Raw genomic sequence first — 18,256 nt, 5'->3', positions numbered from 1 at the left:
CCTTGAATTTGACTTTGAATTGGGAAGATGGTTTGATGGAATGAAAGTCAAGTAACAATGGCGATGGATTTGGGGTTAATGATAAAAAATTGCACGAAATCGGGTTTGATTTGAGGAAGAATAAACCTTGAATTGAGAACAAATGGTCGACAGGGCTTATGTACCTATCGAATGATTCTGACTTGGGAATTGATATTTGATGGTGGATTTATGGTGTATAAAAACGAAGAATCAAAGATTTTGATGTTTCGAAGACTTGAGAATTTGTTTTTGGAAGTCGTCGACTGTTTTGAGTTTGTAGCAAAGAACGAATTTTTGATTCAGTGAGGAATTGAATGATTAAGACTTGATTCAGAGGCTTCGAATGCCTTCGATTTCGTTAATCAGTGGGAAAATTTTTTGTTAATTTGGTGCTTTGATTGAATCTAACGAAGGGGAGAGAGAAAATTTTGGTGCTGAGAATTCGTACGAAGGGTGCTGTGAAGTTTCATACGAAGGGTGTGTAATTTCGTACGAAGGGAGCAACGACATTGGGGAAGAAGAAAACATGAATGTTACGAAAATGGCCCCTATTCTTCGTTAGTTTTGTAAAGAAAAAGGAGAAAGTTTCGAAAACATCCCCTAACCTTTCGAATGTTTGGCAATTTTGACAATTGGGGTTATTCTTCGTATGTTTGGAGAACTAAAGGCAGAATTTTCGAAAAGGGTCCCTGAAGTTTCGAAAGTTTGGTTGTTTATACCCACTTTCGAAAATAGCTTCATAAAGCTGAGTAATTGCAGAATTTTCATTTCTGGTCCCTGCAGTTTGTGCGAATTTACGCTTTATGCCCAGTTTTGCAACTGGGGAAGAGTTTCGCATATTTGGCTGTTTTTCGCGCAATGGGTCCCTGCAAGTTTCAGAAAGTGACAATTTCTACCCGGTTTTTGAAAAATCTTGCAACTTTCACCCAAAAAGTCAAAAAATTTCATAAATTGGAAATTTTTTGTGGCTTTTTCGTGATTGTTTTTCCGTGCAAGATTTTTGATGATTCAATTTTGGTACACATCAAGGGGGAGTATCGTGAAGACTATTCCTCGGGCGCTTCTCACCCTTAATGGGTTTTATAATCATTTTTTGATTATAAAAAGGCGGAGAATGATGGGTATTCGAAGCTTGTCGTCATTTGCAGATTTGAAGACCGGAGTTACTTCGAAGGGGAGTTTGGTCTTGATCGCGCTAGCTCGTTGGAGACTGAAGCCGGGACATCCAATCCTAACTTTGAGGGGGAGAATGTTAGGGTGCAAAGTCACTCTTGGATGTAGTATTTTAGGCTTACCCTCCTGTATGTGTAAATGGGTTGAGTCTTTCCTATAAATAGGAAGTGAGTGACTCCAATTATGTAAGGAACCATTTGGAGTGTTAGACTAGAGAGAGAAATTGTGTACAAACCCATTTGTATATCCTTTCTAGATCTAATATGAGCTTACACAGATTTATTTACTCCTTGTGTTCTTGAATTTACATGATGATTCACTAGATCTTTTCTAATTCCGCACATGCCATCATAATCAACACTACTACAATTGGTATCAGAGCGGGTGTTCTTGATTAGACCAAGAGTTGATCCTTGATGGCTTTCTTGATTTGGTGATTCATTTTTTTTATCATTGATCTTCGTGATTTGGATAGTTTGGATTCTAGAAATCGAATTCATCTTTGATTCTACTCATAATTTGATTTTCTTCACTAGAATTCAAGTGATTTTTACTTTCTCTCTCTAGAAAACCCATTCAAAATCACTTTCTCTCTCTAGAAAGTTTCAAGTTCTTGTAATCTTGGAGAAATGGATGATACATAGTAAGGATGTTCAAGGTGAATGCACTTTTGAATATCTTCTTTATAGCTTGACTGTTGGATTGAAAAGTGAATGTGATATCGTTGTAAATGGAGAAAAGAATGAAGTTGGAGAATTAATTAGTTGTCTAATTTTTCAAACCAAAGATTTGTTTGATCGTTTGGTTACAGCATATCAAAAGAGACGAAGAAATAGAAGATATGGAGAAGTCATAAAAGGAATTTCTCGTGCTGAATGCAAATATGGAAGCAATAAACTTGAATATTATGCAGATTTTCGTGAAGCTCTGGAAGGTGTTCTTGATGGTGATCTTGATGTTCGAGAAAAAGGCGTTCAAGTTGATTTTCAAGATGAAAAGGTTTTTTGCTCGATTGGAGTGCAAACCGATGATATTTTGTGTTCTTGTGATTCGTTTGAAGGAATGATTCCTTATCGGAAGCCGGTGATCCAAGAAATTCACAAGTATCAAACTCCAAAAGATTTGATTCAAACTCAAGAAGTTGTGGAAAGTGAGTTTGTTCATGAAATCAAGTCTTCAAGATGCAAAAAGATGAGAAAGAAAAAGAAGAAGAAGATTAAAAGGAAGAACAAGCGGTTTTATTCACAAAAATCGTCAAATGTTGTTTGAAATCTAAATCCGTGAAGCAAATTTGGGTTCCAAAGTAACAATCTCAAAATGTTGCATTGAATTTGAAGTCAAAACCCAAACGTGTTGGTGGTTCTTTTGAAGATGTTCTTGGATCGTTGAAGAACACGAAGAACACGAAGAACGAGTTGTACATCTCGCATAATGGGTGGTACAATGTTCAAATTGAAGATTTTCTCGTTCCAACCAAAGAACCAAGACCATCTAAATTCGATTCGATCATTGAAAATGGAACTCGATTTGTCAAAAAGGTATCACAAATTCTCAAATGGATTCCAAAACGTCCATGATTTCAATTCGTGTCTAACGTTTTTCATTTTTGATCAATTTGCCTCATTGGATCAAATTTGTTTCAACCCCATTGATTGATCCAATTTTTTTTTATCAACATTCCAAAAATCATTCTCAAATTCGTTTACTATTCATCTAGCTCAACAAAACTGAAATCATTTTTCAAATTTCTTTGTCCATTACTGTTTCTCATTCATTCTTAAGCCCACAAGTTGATTTTGATCCGATTTCACTGTTGGAACCCAATGAGTCATTTAATTAGATATCAATCATATTCACTTCGTTCATTCCTATTCATACGCTTTATGTGTTTGTACATACCATTGTTCTTGTCTCGTGTTCATACGAATTCGTTTTCTTCTCATCATTCTGAACAGTCGATGCTTTTTGATTGTTAAATTCGTCGTGTGAATCGATTTTATATAGTTTGTATAAACTTAAAATCGATTAGGATCATGATGTCATTAAGAACTCGATAACTGATTTTAAGAGTCAAACGAAAAAGTCAAATCGAAAAGAAATTTTGATTTGATATTGATTTGTTGTTGATTGAAAAAATTGGAATGAAAATCGAAGCAGATAGCATCGATTGGGGATGAAGAAGGCTTCGCTATTGTTAATCGATTTGAGTTTGTGGTTGAATTCTTGATTTGATTTGGAATCCAAAGTTTTGATGTCGACAAGTTAATAGTCAAAGAAACTTCGACTGGTGTTTGATTTTAGATTGTTTGAAGTAAAAATTGATGGATCGAAGAATGAGTAATTGAAAAGAGAATGTCGAACAGTTGATGTCGTTTTTGAGATAGAATCGATTGATGATAATCGATTTTAGTTTGAAGTAGGAACGAACTCGAAAGGTCGACATGATGAATTATGGTTTGACGGTCGATGGCTGGGATTTAATGTTGGATTCGATGATTTGGGGACGATTGCTTGTTAGCGAAAGCCTTGTTAGTGACTGATTATGGAATCGATTTCGAAAGGGGGGATGGAAATAGATTTTGAAGATTTTGAAAATTGGGAACTGGAAAGGATTCGTTTAAGACAGTGACTCAATGAGAAGTCGATGTTTTGTGTTGATGATTGAAAAACGAAGACTTCGAAATTGGTGGATTCAATTGGGAAGATGGTTTGATTGATAACAAAAACCTTGAATTTGAATTTGAATTGGGAAGATGGTTTGATGGAATGAAAGTCAAGTAACAAAGGCGATGGATTTGGGGTTAATGATAAAAGAATTGCATGAAATCGGGTTTGATTTGAGGAAGAATAAACCTTGAATTGAGAACAAATGGTCGACAGGGCTTATGTACCTGTCGAATGATTCTGACTTGGGAATTGATATTTGATGGTGGATTGATGGTGTATAAAAACTAAGAATCAAAGATTTTGATATTTCGAAGACTTGAGAATTTGTTTTTGGAAGTCGTCGACTGTTTTGAGTTTGTAGCAAAGAACGAATTTTTGATTCAGTGAGGAATTGAATGATTAAGACTTGATTCAGAGGCTTCGAATGCCTTCGATTTCGTTAATCAGTGGGAAAAATTTTCGTTAATTTGGTGCTTTGATTGAATCTAACGAAGGGGAGAGAGAAAATTTTGGTGCTGAGAATTCGTACGAAGGGTGCTGTGAAGTTTCATACGAAGGGTGTGTAATTTCGTACGAAGGGAGCAACGACATTGGGGAAGAAGAAAACATGAATGTTACGAAAATGGCCCCTATTCTTCGTTAGTTTTGTAAAGAAAAAGGAGAAAGTTTCGAAAACATCCCCTAACCTTTCGAATGTTTGGCAATTTTGACAATTGGGGTTATTTTTTGTATGTTTGGAGAACAAAAGGCAGAATTTTCGAAAAGGGTCCCTGAAGTTTCGAAAGTTTGGCTGTTTATACCCACTTTCGAAAATAGCTTCATAAAGCTCAGTAATTGCAGAATTTTCATTTCTGGTCCCTGCAGTTTGTGCGAATTTACGCTTTATGCCGAGTTTTGCAACTGGGGTAGAGTTTCGCATATTTGGCTGTTTTTGGCGCAATGGGTCCCTGCAAGTTTCAGAAAGTGACAATTTCTCCCCGGTTTTGAAAAATCTTGCAACTTTCACCCAAAAAGTCAAAAAATTTCATAAATTGGAAATTTTTTGTGGCTTTTTCGTGATTGTTTTTCCGTGCAAGATTTTTGATGATTCAATTTTGGTACACATCAAGGGGGAGTATCGTGAAGACTATTCCTCGGGCGCTTCTCACCCTTAATGGGTTTTATAATCATTTTTTTATTATAAAAAGGCGGAGAATGATGGGTATTCGAAGCTTGTCGTCATTTGCAGATTTGAAGACCGGAGTTACTTCGAGGGGGAGTTTGGTCTTGATCGCGCTAGCTCGTTGGAGACTAAAGCCGGGACATCCAATCCTAACTTTGAGGGGGAGAATGTTAGGATGCAAAGTCACTCTTGGATGTAGTGTTTTAGGCTTACCCTCCTGTATGTGTAAATGGGTTGAGTCTTTCCTATAAATAGGAAGTGAGTGACTCCAATTATGTAAGGAACCATTTGGAGTGTTAGACTAGAGAGAGAAATTGTGTACAAACCCATTTGTAAATCCTTTCTAGATCTAATATGAGCTTACACAGATTTATTTACTCCTTGTGTTCTTGAATTTACATGATGATTCACTAGATCTTTTCTAATTCCGCACATGCCATCATAATCAACACCACTACAATTGGTATCAGAGCGGGTGTTCTTGATTGGATCAAGAATTGATCCTTGATGGCTTTCTTGATTTGGTGATTCATTTTTTTGATCATTGATCTTCGTGATTTGGAGAGTTTGGATTCTAGAAATCGAATTCATCTTTGATTCTACTCATAATTCCATATTCTTCACTAGAAGTCAAGTGATTTTTACTTTCTCTCTCTAGAAAACCCATTCAAAATCACTTTCTCTCTCTAGAAAGTTTCAAGTTCTTGTAATCTTGGAGAAATGGATGATACATAGTAAGAAAGTTCAAGGTGAATGAACTTTTGAATATCTTCTTTATAGCTTGACTGTTGGATTGAAAAGTGAATGTGATATCGTTGTAAATGGAGAAAAGAATGAAGTTGGAGAATTAATTAGTTGTCCAATTTTTCAAACCAGAGATTTGTTTGATCGTTTGGTTACAACATATCAAAAGAGACGAAGAAATAGAAGAGATGGAGAAGTCATAAAAGGAATTTCTCGTGCTGAATGCAAATATGGAAGCAATAAACTTGAATATTATGCAGATTTTCGTGAAGCTCTAGAAGGTGTTCTTGATAATGATCTTGATGTTCGAGAAAAAGGCGTTCAAGTTGATTTTCAAGATGAAAAGGTTTTTTGCTCGATTGGAGTTCAAACCGATGATATTTTGTGTTCTTGTGATTCGTTTGAAGGAATGATTCCTTATCGGAAGCCGGTGATCTAAGAAATTCACAAGTATCAAACTCCAAAAGATTTGATTCAAACTCAAGAAGTTGTGGAAAGTGGGTTTGTTCATGAAATCAAGTCTTCAAGATGCAAAAAGATGAGAAAGAAAAAGAAGAAGAAGATTAAAAGGAAGAACAAGCGGGTTTATTCACAAAAATCGTCAAATGTTGTTTGAAATCTAAATCCGTGAAGCAAATTTGGGTTCCAAAGCAACAATCTCAAAATGTTGCATTGAATTTGAAGTCAAAACCCAAACGTGTTGGTGGTTCTTTTGAAGATGTTCTTGGATCGTTGAAGAACACGAAGAACACGAAGAACGAGTTGTACATCTCGCATAATGGGTGGTACAATGTTCAAATTGGAGATTTTCTCGTTCCAACCAAAGAACCAAGACCATCTAAATTCGATTCGATCATTGAAAATGGAACTCGATTTGTCAAAAAGGTATCACAAATTCTCAAATGGATTCCAAAACGTCCATGATTTCGATTCGTGTCTAACGTTTTTCATTTTTGATCGATTTGCCTCATTGGATCAAATTTGTTTCAACCCCGTTGATTGATCCAATTTTTTTTTATCAACATTCCAAAAATCATTCTCAAATTCGTTTACTATTCATCTAGCTCAACAAAATTGAAATCATTTTTCAAATTTGTTTGTCCATTACTGTTTCTCATTCATTCTTAAGCCCACAAGTTGATTTTGATCCGATTTCACTGTTGGAGCCCAATGAGTCATTTAATTAGATATCAATCATATTCACTGCGTTCATTCCTATTCATACGCTTTATGTGTTTGTACATACCATTGTTCTTGTCCCGTGTTCATACGAATTCGTTTTCTTCTCATCATTCTTAACAGTCGATGCTTTTTGATTGTTAAATTCGTCGTGTGAATCGATTTTATATAGTTTGTATAAACATAAAATCGATTAGGATCATGATTTCATTAAGAACTCGATAACTGATTTTAAGAGTCAAACGAAAAAGTCAAATCGAAAAGAAATTTTGATTCGATATTGATTTGTTGTTGATTGAAAAAATTGGAATGAAAATCGAAGCAGATAGCATCGATTGGGGATGAAGAAGGCTTCGCTATTGTTAATCGATTTGAGTTTGTGGTTGAATTCTTGATTTGATTTGGAGTCCAAAGTTTTGATGTCGACAAGTTAATAGTCAAAGAAACTTCGACTGGTGTTTGATTTTAGATTGTTTGAAGTAAAAATTGATGGATCGAAGAATGAGTAATTGAAAAGAGAATGACGAACAATTGATGTCGTTTTTGAGTTAGAATCGATTGATGATAATCGATTTTAGTTTGAAGTAGGAACGAACTCGAAAGGTCGACATGATGAATTATGGTTTGACGGTCGATGGCTGGGATTTAATGTTGGATTCGATGATTTGGGGACGATTGCTTGTTAACGAAAGCCTTGTTAGTGACTGATTATGGAATCGATTTCGAAAGGGGGGATGGAAATCGACTTTGAAGATTTTGAAAATTGGGAACTGGAAAGGATTCGTTTAAGACAGTAACTCAGTGAGAAGTCGATGTTTTGTGTTGATGACTGAAAAACGAAGACTTCGAAATTGGTGGATTCAATTGGGAAGATGGTTTGATTGATAACAAAAACCTTGAATTTGACTTTGAATTGGGAAGATGGTTTGATGGAATGAAAGTCAAGTAACAATGGCGATGGATTTGGGGTTAATGATAAAAGAATTGCACGAAATCGGGTTTGATTTGAGGAAGAATAAACCTTGAATTGAGAACAAATGGTCGACAGGGCTTATGTACCTATCGAATGATTCTGACTTGGGAATTGATATTTGATGGTGGATTTATGGTGTATAAAAACGAAGAATCAAAGATTTTGATGTTTCGAAGACTTGAGAATTTGTTTTTGGAAGTCGTCGACTGTTTTGAGTTTGTAGCAAAGAACGAATTTTTGATTCAGTGAGGAATTGAATGATTAAGACTTGATTCAGAGGCTTCGAATGCCTTCGATTTCGTTAATCAGTGGGAAATTTTTTTGTTAATTTGGTGCTTTGATTGAATCTAACGAAGGGGAGAGAGAAAATTTTGGTGCTGAGAATTCGTACGAAGGGTGCTGTGAAGTTTCATACGAAGGGTGTGTAATTTCGTACGAAGGGAGCAACGACATTGGGGAAGAAGAAAACATGAATGTTACGAAAATGGCCCCTATTCTTCGTTAGTTTTGTAAAGAAAAAGGAGAAAGTTTCGAAAACATCCCCTAACCTTTCGAATGTTTGGCAATTTTGACAATTGGGGTTATTCTTCGTATGTTTGGAGAACAAAAGGCAGAATTTTCGAAAAGGGTCCCTGAAGTTTCGAAAGTTTGGATGTTTATACCCACTTTCGAAAATAGCTTCATAAAGCTGAGTAATTGCAGAATTTTCATTTCTGGTCCCTGCAGTTTGTGCGAATTTACGCTTTATGCCCAGTTTTGCAACTGGGGAAGAGTTTCGCATATTTGGTTGTTTTTGGCGCAATGGGTCCCTGCAAGTTTCAGAAAGTGACAATTTCTACCCGGTTTTTGAAAAATCTTGCAACTTTCACCCAAAAAGTCAAAAAATTTCATAAATTGGAAATTTTTTGTGGCTTTTTCGTGATTGTTTTTCCGTGCAAGATTTTTGATGATTCAATTTTGGTACACATCAAGGGGGAGTATCGTGAAGACTATTCCTCGGGCGCTTCTCACCCTTAATGGGTTTTATAATCATTTTTTGATTATAAAAAGGCGGAGAATGATGGGTATTCGAAGCTTGTCGTCATTTGCAGATTTGAAGACCGGAGTTACTTCGAAGGGGAGTTTGGTCTTGATCGCGCTAGCTCGTTGGAGACTGAAGCCGGGACATCCAATCCTAACTTTGAGGGGGAGAATGTTAGGGTGCAAAGTCACTCTTGGATGTAGTGTTTTAGGCTTACCCTCCTGTATGTGTAAATGGGTTGAGTCTTTCCTATAAATAGGAAGTGAGTGACTCCAATTATGTAAGGAACCATTTGGAGTGTTAGACTAGAGAGAGAAATTGTGTACAAACCCATTTGTATATCCTTTCTAGATCTAATATGAGCTTACACAGATTTATTTACTCCTTGTGTTCTTGAATTTACATGATGATTCACTAGATCTTTTCTAATTCCGCACATGCCATCATAATCAACACTACTACAATTGGTATCAGAGCGGGTGTTCTTGATTAGACCAAGAGTTGATCCTTGATGGCTTTCTTGATTTGGTGATTCATTTTTTTTATCATTGATCTTCGTGATTTGGATAGTTTGGATTCTAGAAATCGAATTCATCTTTGATTCTACTCATAATTCGATTTTCTTCACTAGAATTCAAGTGATTTTTAATTTCTCTCTCTAGAAAACCCATTCAAAATCACTTTCTCTCTCTAGAAAGTTTCAAGTTCTTGTAATCTTGGAGAAATGGATGATACATAGTAAGGATGTTCAAGGTGAATGCACTTTTGAATATCTTCTTTATAGCTTGACTGTTGGATTGAAAAGTGAATGTGATATCGTTGTAAATGGAGAAAAGAATGAAGTTGGAGAATTAATTAGTTGTCTAATTTTTCAAACCAAAGATTTGTTTGATCGTTTGGTTACAGCATATCAAAAGAGACGAAGAAATAGAAGAGATGGAGAAGTCATAAAAGGAATTTCTCGTGCTGAATGCAAATATGGAAGCAATAAACTTGAATATTATGCAGATTTTCGTGAAGCTCTGGAAGGTGTTCTTGATGGTGATCTTGATGTTCGAGAAAAAGGCGTTCAAGTTGATTTTCAAGATGAAAAGGTTTTTTGCTCGATTGGAGTGCAAACCGATGATATTTTGTGTTCTTGTGATTCGTTTGAAGGAATGATTCCTTATCGGAAGCCGGTGATCCAAGAAATTCACAAGTATCAAACTCCAAAAGATTTGATTGAAACTCAAGAAGTTGTGGAAAGTGGGTTTGTTCATGAAATCAAGTCTTCAAGATGCAAAAAGATGAGAAAGAAAAAGAAGAAGAAGATTAAAAGGAAGAACAAGCGGGTTTATTCACAAAAATCGTCAAATGTTGTTTGAAATCTAAATCCGTGAAGTAGATTTGGGTTCCAAAGCAACAATCTCAAAATGTTGCATTGAATTTGAAGTCAAAACCCAAACGTGTTGGTGGTTCTTTTGAAGATGTTCTTGGATCGTTGAAGAACACGAAGAACGAGTTGTACATCTCGCATAATGGGTGGTACAATGTTCAAATTGGAGATTTTCTCGTTCCAACCAAAGAACCAAGACCATCTAAATTCGATTCGATCATTGAAAATGGAACTCGATTTGTCAAAAAGGTATAACAAATTCTCAAATGGATTCCAAAACGTCCATGATTTCGATTCGTGTCTAACGTTTTTCAATTTTGATCGATTTGCCTCATGGGATCAAATTTGTTTCAATCCCGTTGATTGATCCAATTTTTTTTTATCAACATTCCAAAAATCATTCTCAAATTCGTTTACTATTCATCTAGCTCAACAAAATTGAAATCATTTTTCAAATTTCTTTGTCCATTACTGTTTCTCATTCATTCTTAAGCCGACAAGTTGATTTTGATCCGATTTCACTGTTAGAGCCCAATGAGTCATTTAATTAGATATCAATCATATTCACTTCGTTCATTCCTATTCATACGCTTTATGTGTTTGTACATACCATTGTTTTTGTCCCGTGTTCATACGAATTCGTTTTCTTCTCATCATTCTTAACAGTCGATGCTTTTTGATTGTTAAATTCGTCGTGTGAATCGATTTTATATAGTTTGTATAAACATAAAATCGATTAGGATCATGATGTCATTAAGAACTCGATAACTGATTTTAAGAGTCGGACGAAAAAGTCAAATCGAAAAGAAATTTTGATTCGATATTGATTTGTTGTTGATTGAAAAAATTGGAATGAAAATCGAAGCAGATAGCATCGATTGGGGATGAAGAAGGCTTCGCTATTGTTAATCGATTTGAGTTTGTGGTTGAATTCTTGATTTGATTTGGAGTCCAAAGTTTTGATTTCGACAAGTTAATAGTCAAAGAAACTTCGACTGATGTTTGATTTTAGATTGTTTGAAGTAAAAATTGATGGATCGAAGAATGAGTAATTGAAAAGAGAATGACGAACAATTGATGTCGTTTTTGAGTTAGAATCGATTGATGATAATCGATTTTAGTTTGAAGTAGGAACGAACTCGAAAGGTCGACATGATGAATTATGGTTTGATGGTCGATGGTTGGGATTTAATGTTGGATTTGATGATTTGGGGACGATTGCTTGTTAACGAAAGCCTTGTTAGTGACTGATTATGGAATCGATTTCGAAAGGGGGGATGGAAATCGACTTTGAAGATTTTGAAAATTGGGAACTGGAAAGGATTCGTTTAAGACAGTGACTCAGTGAGAAGTCGATGTTTTGTGTTGATGACTGAAAAACGAAGACTTCGAAATTGGTGGATTCAATTGGGAAGATGGTTTGATTGATAACAAAAACCTTGAATTTGACTTTGAATTGGGAAGATGGTTTGATGGAATGAAAGTCAAGTAACAAAGGCGATGGATTTGGGGTTAATGATAAAAGAATTACACGAAATCGGGTTTGATTTGAGGAAGAATAAACCTTGAATTGAGAACAAATGGTCGACAGGGCTTATGTACCTGTCGAATGATTCTGACTTGGGAATTGATATTTGATGGTGGATTGATGGTGTATAAAAACGAAGAATCAAAGATTTTGATGTTTCGAAGACTTGAGAATTTGTTTTTGGAAGTCGTCGACTGTTTTGAGTTTGTAGCAAAGAACGAATTTTTGATTCAGTGAGGAATTGAATGATTAAGACTTGATTCAGAGGCTTCGAATGCCTTCGATTTCGTTAATCAGTGGGAAAAATTTTCGTTAATTTGGTGCTTTGATTGAATCTAACGAAGGGGAGAGAGAAAATTTTGGTGCTGAGAATTCGTACGAAGGGTGCTGTGAAGTTTCATACGAAGGGTGTGTAATTTCGTACGAAGGGAGCAACGACATTGGGGAAGAAGAAAACATGAATGTTACGAAAATGGCCCCTATTCTTCGTTAGTTTTGTAAAGAAAAAGGAGAAAGTTTCGAAAACATCCCCTAACCTTTCGAATGTTTGGCAATTTTGACAATTGGGGTTATTCTTCGTATGTTTGGAGAACAAAAGGCAGAATTTTCGAAAAGGGTCCCTGAAGTTTCGAAAGTTTGGCTGTTTATACCCACTTTCGAAAATAGCTTCATAAAGCTGAGTAATTGCAGAATTTTCATTTCTGGTCCCTGCAGTTTGTGCGAATTTACGCTTTATGCCCAGTTTTGCAACTGGGGTAGAGTTGCGCATATTTGGCTGTTTTTGGCGCAATGGGAGTATCGTGAAGACTATTCCTCGGGCGCTTCTCACCCTTAATGGGTTTTATAATCATTTTTTCATTATAAAAAGGGGGAGAATGATTAGTATTCGAAGCTTCACGTCATTTGCGGATTTGAAGACCAGTGTTACTTTGAGGGGGAATTTTTATCTTGATCGCGCTAGCTCGTTGGAGACTGAAGCCGGGACATCCAATCCTAACTTTGAGAGGGAGAATGTTAAGGTGCAAAGTCACTCTTGGATGTAGTGTTTTAGGCTTACCCTCTTGTATGTGTAAATGGGTTCAATCTTTCCTATAAATAGGAAGTGAGTGACTCCCATTATGTAAGGAACCATTTGGAGTGTTAGACTAGAAAGAGAAATTGTGTACAAACCCATTTGTATATCCTTTCTAGATCTAATATGAGCTTACACAGATTTATTTACTCCTTGTGTTCTTGAATTTACATGATGATTCACTAAATCTTTTCTAATTCCGCACATGTCATCATAATCAACACCACTACAATTGGTATCAGAGCGGGTGTTCTTGATTGGATCAAGAATTGATCCTTGATGGCTTTCTTGATTTGGTGATTCATTTTTTTGATCATTGATCTTCGTGATTTGGATAGTTTGGATTCTAGAAATCGAATTCATCTTTGATTCTACTCATAATTCGATTTTCTTCGTTAGAATTCAAGTGATTTTTACTTTCTCTCTCTCTAGAAAACCCAATTAAAATCACTTTCTCTCTCTAGAAAGTTTCAAGTTCTTGTAATCTTGGAGAAATGAACGATACATAGTAAGGATGTTCAAGGTGAATGCACTTTTGAATATCTTCTTTATAGCTTGACTGTTGGATTGAAAAGTGAATGTGATATCGTTGTAAATGGAGAAAAGAATGAAGTTGTAGAATTAATTAGTTGTCCAATTTTTCAAACCAAAGATTTGTTTGATCGTTTGATTACAACATATCAAAAGAGACGAAGAAATAGAAGAGATGGAGAAGTCATAAAAGGAATTTCTCGTGCTGAATGCAAAGATGGAAGCAATAAACTTGAATATTATGCAGATTTTCATGAAGTTCGGGAAGGTGTTCTTGATGATGATCTTGATGTTCAAGAAAAAGGCGTTCAAGTTGATTTTCAAGATGAAAAGGTTTTATTCTCGATTGGAGTTCAAACCGATGATATTTTGTGTTCTTGTGATTCGTTTGAAGGAATGATTCCTTATCGGAAGCCGGTGATCCAAGAAATTCACAAGTATCAAACTCCAAAAGATTTGATTCAAACTCAAGAAGTTGTGGAAAGTGGGTTTGTTCATGAAATCAAGTCTTCAAGATGCAAAAAGAAGAGAAAGAAAAAGAAGAAGAAGATTAAAAGGTAGAACAAGCGGATTTATTCACAAAAATCGTCAAATGTTGTTGTGAAATCTAAATCCGTGAAGCAAATTTGGGTTCCAAAGCAACAATCTCAAAATGTTGCATTGAATTTGAAGTCAAAACCCAAAAGTGGTGGTGGTTCTTTTGAAGATGTTCTTGGATCGTTGAAGAACACGAAGAACGAGTTGTACATCTCGCATAATGGGTGGTACAATGTTCAAACTGGAGATTTTCTCGTTCCAACCAAAGAGCCAAGATCTTCTAAATTCGATTCGATCATTGAAAATGGAACTCGATTTGTCAAAAAGGTATCACAAATTCTCAAATGGATTCCAAAACGTCCATGATTTCAATTCGTGTCTAACGTTTTTCATTTTTGATCAATTTGCCTCATTGGATCAAATTTGTTTCAACCCCATTGATTGATCTAATTATTTTTTTTATCAACATTCCAAAAATCATTCTCAAATTCGTTTACTATTCATTTAGCTCAACAAAATTGAAATCATTTTTCAAATTTCTTTGTCCATTACTGTTTCTCATTCATTCTTAAGCCCACAAGTGGATTTTGATCTGATTTCACTGTTGGAGCCCAATGAGTCATTTAATTAGATATCAATCATATTCACTTCGTTCATTCCTATTCATACGCTTTATGTGTTTGTAGATACCATTGTTCTTGTCCCGTGTTCATACAAATTTGTTTTCTTCTCATCATTCTTAACAGTCCAGATCACCTAAAAGAATCTGTGAACGCTACGGCACCCCCGCAGTCTTACAACACTCTCTACCGCTAGTGAATGCTACGGCTCCCCCATAGTCTTACAACACTCTCTAATGCTAGTGAATGCTACGGCTCCCCCCCCCCCCCCCGCAGTCTTACAACACTATACACTAACTGACTAGTACTGAATGCTACGGCTCCCCCGTAGTCGTACGTCACTTTCACCCCTTGCTTCAAACCTGGATACCTGGGCGGTTCTCCCCCACTTAGATTCAACTAAGTCCGCTCTGCACACAAAATTGAAGGATTCCCAATCCTCATTACGGTCCAATGCTCACCTTACTCACGACCGGTGCTTACCAAAGCTAGAACACCATGAATAACCCTTCCAAAACAACACGATTCCTGAAAACCAACTAACACATCTTGTGTCCCAACACTGCTAATGACTCTCGCTGATCACACTGATATCACATTCAGACCTCAGAGTCCAAAGGTCGGATGTTTCCATAATAATTCAGCGACAGCTTCTCTCTCTCTCCCTCGGCAACTCTGAGAGGCTTTCCTAACATAATTACCAAGGTTACTGAAACCTAGCCACAATCCCCTCGTATGAACCCTTGAACCAACCCCGACCATACTCAAAATGACACTCAATTGTTGGAAAATCCGCGATATATCAGGAGATGATCCCGTACTATTCCACCCAAATTCACAATATGCAGATGGTATATAGCTCTCCTCAAATGTGAGTCTAACCCAACCACCACCAGAGATAACAACCAATGATACGCTTATTCATGCTGATGAGAAATAACCGCTACTAGATACAGGCAACGCTGGTGGGGAGGCAAAAAGGGTACATACCTCGCACCCTTGTTTGCTGGAGTTCCGATCCCCCCTACATGTCCCTGCAAAGTGGGGCTCCTCCCTGCTGGGCTCCGACTCTACCCTCTCCTCCAATGGTGATCCTCAAATTAGCCGGAGCGGATGAACTCATCGCTCCTCTTTGATTCTCAAACGGTCGACCTCCTTGTTACCCTTCTGATCGCAACAAAAATAACGGGCTTGCCCCCTGTGGGAAATCCCTGAAAACGTGACCAATCCCTGCTACACCCGTAGCAACCCAGATCACTGAACAGATTCCGACAACGACTCGGAGCAATCACGGTATATGCGGGATCTGCCCTGCGAGATACGTCTGTCTGAAGATCTCTCAAAGATTCCTCGACATGCTGAATGGCATCTCACATCCCTTGGTAACCCAGGTAATAGCAGAATACTGACCCAAGATCCAACTTATCACAATACCCAAGCGATACAATTACCCAATATCCACCGGAATGGCCGAAGTTAGCATATCCACAAACATCTAAAAGAATCCTGACCACCTCCTTTTGTGATACCTCGACCACCCTGAGAACATGATGTAACTCCTCATTCCGATCTCAATGACAGTCCAAACCCTTGGAATGAAACTTCATCGTGCAGTTTCTGCAAACGTTGCACTGGATACGACCCTGCTGGCCTCTCAAATGTTGATCCAAACTCTTGGGTCTCCGCCCGGGACCCTCAAATAAATTTACCTAACCTGAAACTCTTTTATTGAGGTACTCCTAATCAATCTTCCGTCCTCGGCTCTGTGATCCATATCATTCAGGGTCTCGCACCCTGATCCCCTTACTAGCTCAATCGTTGCGGCTACACCACAACAGCTGGAGCAATCTCTTCTCTAAACCGGGCTACAAACTATCTCTAAGACTTGGTATCCAATCTCGAATGTGCAATAGATCGCACAATCCTTGCCGCCTGATCCAGGGTGAACTTAAAATCCTGGCAGTCCCTCTACTAACTGGCTCACCACCGAAGCCAGGATCAAACCCTGGTCGTACCCATGCTCGCTCATCCTCATTCTGCGAAGCATCTATTCCCATGATCAAGGCATCACCAAAAGTTCTACTTCCCATAAGCTTCTCATATTCTCCAAGACTCTCACTGATTCGAGTATGGATCCTGTGCTTTCAGTAGTACGGTCCAATTACTACCTTCCACACTTATCCATACTTTCCTCAGCAATCCTCCTGAATCCTCTGAGTCACTTACTCCACCGATATACTAAATGTTTGCTAACAGCAAGACGATCTCTACTGTAGTGCCTCCTAGGCTCCCCCTAGGTTCCCAACTTCACCCTGCCCTCAGCTGCTGAAAGATCCCCATTAATGTCAAATATCTACCTCATGAATATAGCCACATGTAGTAGAGATCAGATAATCCTTCAAGTAAAAGACTCGTCCCTAGAACGGTTAGACTCATACAAGAGTTGCGCAATGGGGTCAAGTCCATCACTCTGTGATTATCCATTCTGTGCTACATGTGACATAGCATATTCACTTAATAGCTAACCCACATTAATAAGAGTCCTACAAAGCACAAAGCAAGCAGCATTCAGGTAATCGGTAAACCTAACCATCAGACACTAGACAAGTCAGTCTATCCTCACATCTACTCCGCAAGTAAGTAACACCTGTCACTAATCTCATCCTAGGCTTACCCTAGGGTAATCTCTGATCCACAAGTATCATAGAACATTGGGCCCATACACCACGACCCATGCTCCACATCCACCCTCGCTGTCGGCTGCCTTATGCATGCAAATTATACAAAGAACAGGATCTAATAGACTGCCGAATAATAGACTCTACCCTAGAACCACAACCAGACAAGGAACAGTAAATAAGGCCAAATCAATTCTTCTAAGGCTATAAGATCCTAACCGTATACAATTTTAAAAGCATACACGTAGCAATTACTAATACCAATAATCCTTCCCATTCTATCATGGCATACAGTATCTCCAAGGCTACAAGCACCACATATCAGGCCAATCTATTGCTGGCTACTCAGCACTAGCATGCAAGTCTACCAGCTCATACAACGTATACAGGCATCTCCCCTAGACCTAACTAGCATGCGATTCACAGATTCATAAACCAAGTCATACATATAACATATATGGGTATCCTGAGGAAACTTAATTGAGCTCGGTTGATTGCATGCACCACACACTCTCTTGTCTTAGAAAACCTTTTCCTTGAAAACATTTTCTTTTCAAATTTTTTGAAACCTTTACAGATCCTCAGTTTGAGTTCAGACACACCTGAAGGTATCCTCGAATCCCTCAAACCAAGGCTCTGATACCAATCTGTAACGACCCAAAAATCAAGGGTAAAAATTTCATTTTTAATTTAGCTAAAACATTGATACCATTTATTTCGAACATTTCAAATCATCGTTAAGTAAATCATTTATCAGAGTTCATCCCAAAATCATTCATTGCGGAAATCATAGGTGTGTGCACTGCGATCAATCCGAGCTCTTCATTTCCAAATCGAAGATACCTGAAACCAAAATTGTAAACCGTAAGCACAAAGCTTAGTGAGTTCCCAGAGCATACCCCACACACAATCCACATAACACATATTATATTAGCTATACAAGCTATCTCTACCACATATCACATATCATATTAG

The sequence above is a fragment of the Lactuca virosa genome, chromosome 8 (genome assembly GCF_052849685.1).
Source record: "Lactuca virosa cultivar CGN04683 chromosome 8, Lactuca_virosa_CGN04683_v6, whole genome shotgun sequence".
Classification (NCBI taxonomy): domain Eukaryota; kingdom Viridiplantae; phylum Streptophyta; class Magnoliopsida; order Asterales; family Asteraceae; genus Lactuca; species Lactuca virosa.
Note: the sequence above shows the minus strand (reverse complement) of the source record.